Here is a 6,000-nt window from a genome sequence, read left to right as displayed (position 1 = left end):
CGTTAGTCATTAACGCTCCATGTAACTCGTACATGTATTTGTCTTCCCCACTCCTTTTTGCTGCAATCATGAAAAGCTTCACTTCAGATAGTGATTGGCAGCTCTGCCGACACGCCCCTTTGCCCGGCAATAACCTGTTTACCAGAATGGAGTGACGTCATGCCGAGCCGGCGGGGTCCTTCGGGCAGTCTGCGCAGGCGCGCTCTGGCCCCCTTAAATCACGCGCAACCGCATCGCCCCGCGTGGTATCCCTCCGCAAACCAGAATCGGGGGGAAAAGAGGCGTTAAAACAACAATCTACCTACATTGTTAAGGCACAATCTCTCTGGAAAACATCTATAGGAAGATATATTTGTGTTCGTCGGGGAAGACAAGTTGTAATTTGCTGAGGGGAGACTTTGCAAGGAGAAAGTTGCTTTGTGAGGAGTAGATGGAGAAGTAGTTCGGGTTTATTTGTTTATCACTCGCGGCGGATGCGGTCGGGTCGGGGGGAGGGGGTGCGGCGGTCAAGATGGCGGCGCCCTGTGGAATGCGGGGTCTGTGAGAGGTAAAATCCTGCGCTCTCCGGCTGACGGGAGGGGAGTCCGCCTTCGGATGCTCCTGCCTGCCTTCCGCACCCGCTCGGCTGGGTGCAGTGAGCGGGCGAGGGCGCAGAGGACTTCCCCCCCGGGCAGAAGCCGTCGAGTGGACAGATAGGGGGAGAGAGAAGCGTCCTGTGGATCCTCCGTCAGTCCAGGGGGCTGCCGATCAGCGAGCGGCCTTCCGCTCCGTGGGTGCCTGGTATGTGGGGCGACATGAATGAATGCAATGTATACAGATGCACCCGTGGCAGGCAGTCCTTCACTTTTCATTGTATAGCAATCGCTCGGTGTGTGAAAGTATTTGCCAAGTCTGATCTTCCTATTGCATTCTCTCTCCTGGGTTCCGCCCCCAACCACCCCCAGAATGGGGTTTAAACAAGTGTTGTAAGGGATCTTGCTGTAGTGATCCTTTCAACTCCTTTTCTGTCAGTTGACTTTGAACTATGATTATTTTGTGTGCAAGTTTTTGCTCCTGCCATTGTTTTAATAAGTGAGGGTTGGTGCATGAAAGATCAGTCATAATTTTACTGAGCAGTGGTACAGATGTGGGCTGAATGGCCCATTTTTTTCTTGTGTTCTTGAGAAGGGGTTGAAGGCATATTAATGCAGTTATGTTTTTTTTCTCTATTCAGACTTGTTCCACTGAGAACAAGGATGTGTTAATTATTTTGCAAGTTTGCTCAATAAATATTGCTTCCACCTACTGTCAATTCCTATTTCTCATGAAATATTGCCTGTGTGGTGAGGATACCTCATTATGTTATGCACGCCTCTGGAATTTTGATTCATCATTGAAGGGTTGTTCCCCCCCCCCTATTTAGACCGTTGTGGTGTAGGTTGTAGGTCGCAGTTCTGAGTGATGCTGTTGAAGTCGTTTTGGTGATTGCTGTAAAAGGGAGTAACCTCTGAAGTCTCAATGCACTGACATTGGATGATGGGAATGCTTGGGGTATTTGCTTTGACATTTCAAGAAATAGATTTATCTGCAGTGTTGTTGCTTTACTTCATTTTTGGTGCTGTACTTATCCATGGAAGTGAAAAAACTTATGAGGACTCAGCTGGGTCACTCCATAGAATGTTTTCAAATTTTGCTGATAGTTTATTCACCGGAGCCTATGTAATAATTGCCAATATTAGTGAAAGCAATTCTAAACCATCTTCCACAGTATTAAATCATGCTAAAGCATTTCCTCTGATCTGTTGACCTTTTGATAGTGATGACAATGCTCCAACATTAGAATGGTCTGCTTGATTGAAAATGGTGCTCATATTTGTTATTGGTTTCTAAAAACATTTCCAATTAATCTTCTTCCTTCTCTGTTTCTCCTGTAGCATTTGAAATGTCTCTTAAAACTGTGAGTAAATGGTTAGTTTTCAGCTGGCAGGCTTTTTCTAATAGGTTGCCACAAGAATAAATGTGGGATCTTCACCATTTACGATTTGCCATTGACTTGGGGGCCCCCCCGTCCGTTCCAAGAAACTTGAAGTGACAACAGCCAAACGTTGTGAACAACGAGGCAGTATTATAGAGTCAGCAGATATCACAATAGAAACAGCAACATCATTTGTCACATGCTTTACTGCAAATGGACTTGATCAGTGATTAATATGGTTAGCACATATTGTGTTATATATTGTTGTAGACTGGTTTTTGCATTTGTGGTCATATCGATGTCAATCTTTGGGGTTGGCTGCAGTGACACGTGGTGAGTGCTGGCACCAACTGTACTGCTAATGAATAGAACCAGCTGGCAAGTGGTCAGTAGGACACAGTGTCGTGTGGAGACGCCCATCACTTTCGTTCTAAACGTTTCGGTCAAATGCATCATCCTTGCAAGCAAATTTCCCCTTTGCTTAGTTATTTTTGGCTGGGTAGGTTCAACAGTTATGTGGGTTGTGTCAGTCCATAGCATTGCATTCTTTTTTTTTTAAAGTAGTCTTTTGAAGTGCACTTTAACTCCATTACATTTCAAATCATGCCAGCTGGTGGATTTCTTTGTACTTTTAGTGACTCGTGTTGGTCTTCATAGCAAGAGATTAAAGTCTAGAGGCAATGATTTCTTGCTACAACTTGCACATCTTTCACCTGTCCAAGAGCAGACTTGACCTTTTGGCAATGGCCTGGGTCAGGATCTACAGTTGACCTTTAACATGGATCTCCAATTCAGGATGCAATCCTTTTTCTGCTTATAGTAGAGGGTGGTTATGCTTTCTCGTGTTGCTGGCCAGAAGTGTAGTGTTCCAGCAGGTCTATGCCCATTCATTCCCATGGAGGTGAGTATAACAGCATGTAAGCAGTTGTTTCTGGGTGCTTTCTTCAACTCAAAGGAATGAATGGAGCCTGTCAGCTCCAGGGCAGTGGTTGGTCCAGACCTAAGACCTCTGTGATAGAGGACAGGAAGCTCTAGTAGCTGTAGACTCTGTCCACAGCTGTAGACAAATGCAACCGTGGCCTCTCTATTGTATAGACTGGTAGGAAAGGATCCACACATCTTCTGTCTGTCTGTTCTCTTCCTTAAGGCTGTGGATCAGAGTTCCCCCTGTGAACCATTTGCCAGAAACATGAGGGCATCTCGTTCTGCTCCATGGAGCGGACTCTGGATTGGAAGATAATCCTGGATGATTCCCAGGCAAGGAGCATGGCATGCAGTTCTTCACCTCTGACTCTCCCATGTCAGCTCTCCATATTGTCTCCCTTCGATAGAAGAAGTTGCTGCGTTTGATTGGAAGTAGCATAATTCTCTCTGACTCTTTGCTTTCTAAACACCTTTGAGGATGAAGACCTTCTTGATGTTCTCCTTGGTTGCTTCTCAACTGTGCATCGCGGAATTAAAGGGGGTAATGATGGTTCTCCAAATGGCAAAATTATTATTTAGTTTCCCTGTGTTCTCTGAGATCAGCAGCTTTTGCACCCCCTGCCTGTCATTTGGCCTTCTTGTAGGTGACAGGAAGCCTATGCGAGGTAATGGTGAGAGAAGAGTACCAGCATGACATCGGTGCATCTGACCATGAAGACCTTCGACATGAAGAGGATGTTTATTTGAGACAGAGCTGAGGGGTCTGGTGTCAACCAGACGGGACGCTGATGTGCTCTGCCGGCAGGACCCACTGAAGATGTTGCACAATTTACATAGATGATGTGGATTGCGTGCAGACAAACAGATCTCCATAGCAGGTACACAAAAAAGCTGGAGAAACTCAGCGGGTGCAGCAGCATCTATGGAGCGAAGGAAATGGGCAACGTTTCGGGCCAAAACCCTTCTTCAGACTGATAGGGGGTGGCGGGGAGAAGGAAGGAAAAAGGAGGAGGAGGAGCCCAAGGGCTGGGGGATGATCTCCATAGCATCTCAGTACTCTGTTTTTACATTCATTGGACTGTATTTGACTTGTATTGACTATCATAATCTTACTTTATTAGCCAAGTATGTTTTGCAACGTACGAGGAATTTGATTTGCCATACAGTCATACCAATAAAAAAAGCAACAAAGCACACAAAATACATTTTAACTTAAACATCCGCCACAGTGACTCCTCCATATTTATAACTGTGATGGAAGGGGAAATAAAAAAAGTCCAATTTCTTCCCTTCTTTGTCCTCTCGCGGTCGTGGGCCTCAAGCCTTTCATTGATGGGACGATCTTGGGTCCCGTGGCCGGCGGTCAGGCCCTCTGTGTCGGGGCGATCAAGCTCCTGCATCGGGGGGGGGGGGGGGGGGGGGGGGAGGTGGTATCTCAGCTCCCCTGCGCCGGGCGACCGGACCCCAGGAGGGGCTGGTCCAACCTCCTGCGACTTTGGAGCTTCACGACATCAGTCTACCTGAGAGTGCAAGCTCTTCGATGTTGAAATCTGCAGGATGTGGTTGGAGCGCCAATCCCAGGCAAGGGATCGCAGTCTTCGATGGTATGTCCACGGCCCCGCAGTGGGGCTCGGAGTCGGTCTCGAGCAAGGCCGCCAGCCTCACGATATTAGGCCGCAGAGCGACCGGAGATACGATCCCGAATAAAATCATATCTCCGGCAAGGTAAGACATTGAAAAAAAGTTTCCCCGGCCCCATCCCCCACATAAAACAAACCAGAGAACATTAACACATACTTGAAAACGCACTAAAAATAACTAAAGGGACAAAAAGACTGGCAGACTGTTGGCGCGGCTGCCATCGCTGACGATGCCACCCGTTGGCATTGTAACCTAAGAACAATGACAATTAAGTTGTGTGTGGCAAAGGCCTTAAAAATACCAATGTTGATGACCATTTTATGTATTTTCCAGCAATGGTTTGGGATAAATATTGGACAAAATGTGGCAATAATTCACTTTAGGTTTGTGGCATGGGATCAATTTTATCTCGCAGAACTGGTTATCCTATTTGAAAGACAGTGGATGTGACAAGCCAGTACAACTTCTATACTGCATTAGGAGTGTTTGCCAGGAATGTGCATGACTCTGACGTGAACTTGAATCTGACATGGAAATAATTGCAGTCTGCTGAGCTGCAGCAGGAAAAGCTGAAGCTTCTTTGTTGAGATGTTTCTCACTTGTATTGCAGATAGGAGCATGGTTGCACACCAGCTAGCCAGAGGACAGTTATAAAGCCAGGAAAGTTTCAAACAATGGTGGTGATTTTCTATCTCATCACTGTATCCGTAAACATCAATCAGTTAGATTGTTAAGACCCTCTACATTTATCTATTGAGGAATGCAAAGATGGATTACACAGATTGCTTGCCTGGTTAAAAACAAACATGGCTGATTCAGTGTAATGTTGATGAATGTGAAGTTATTCTTTTTGGAAGAAAAAACAAGCACATGGCATGTTATATGTATGGTGATAGACTGGGAGATACTAAGGTAAAAAGGAACCTTGATGTGGATGTATACCAATCATTGAAAACAAACATGTAACTGCCACAAGCATTTAAGAAGATAAATAGAATATTGGTCTTCTTGGCAAGAGAATTGAGTACAGAAGTAAGAGTATCTACAACTGTGTAGGGCTTGATGAGGTAACTCCTGGAGTATCTTATGCAAATTTGGTCATTTTGCTCAAGAAATCAAGGGTTTGTTGCGTAGGTTCACCAGATTAATTCCTGAGATCTATGTTGGCATAAAATGTATAAGAGCACAGTGTCCTTTTTTTTAATGGTGAGAGATTGAAAGGAGATGTTAGACAAAAGGCCTTTGTCCTTTTTGGGGAAGGGGGAATGCATCAAGTGGGTAGGGAGTGGATCAAGGCTGGTGATGATGTGTACCACCGCCAGTCTCTTGAAGCACTTCATGGTGGTGGTTGTCTGAGCCACTGAGTCAAGAGTGTTTTATTGTCATATGTCCCAGATAGGACAATGAAATTCTGAACAGTGGTCATTGAGGCGCACTACCTTACTTTCTTTGGCACACAGACCATGGTGGTCTTTTTGAAG

At 45.5% G+C, this 6,000-nt stretch overlaps 1 protein-coding gene across 4 annotated transcripts in view; it reads left to right on the top strand.

Annotated features, from left to right (window-relative positions):
- Window positions 1-470: 470 nt before the first annotated feature.
- tsc1b (TSC complex subunit 1b) overlaps window positions 471-6,000 on the top strand; it is a 42,120-nt gene continuing 36,590 nt past the window's right edge. For 3 of the 4 annotated variants that reach the window (XM_055660244.1, XM_055660245.1, XM_055660242.1), the window contains exon 1: window positions 471-547. The gene's annotated coding sequence lies outside the window, so the exon portion shown is untranslated. Of the gene's footprint in view, window positions 548-674; window positions 781-6,000 lie in introns of those variants that run through there. The other variant, XM_055660243.1, reaches the window with a different exon arrangement.

Source organism: Leucoraja erinacea, chromosome 31 (genome assembly GCF_028641065.1).
Source record: "Leucoraja erinacea ecotype New England chromosome 31, Leri_hhj_1, whole genome shotgun sequence".
NCBI classification, from domain to species: domain Eukaryota; kingdom Metazoa; phylum Chordata; class Chondrichthyes; order Rajiformes; family Rajidae; genus Leucoraja; species Leucoraja erinaceus.
This window is presented reverse-complemented; position numbering and strand designations above follow the sequence as displayed.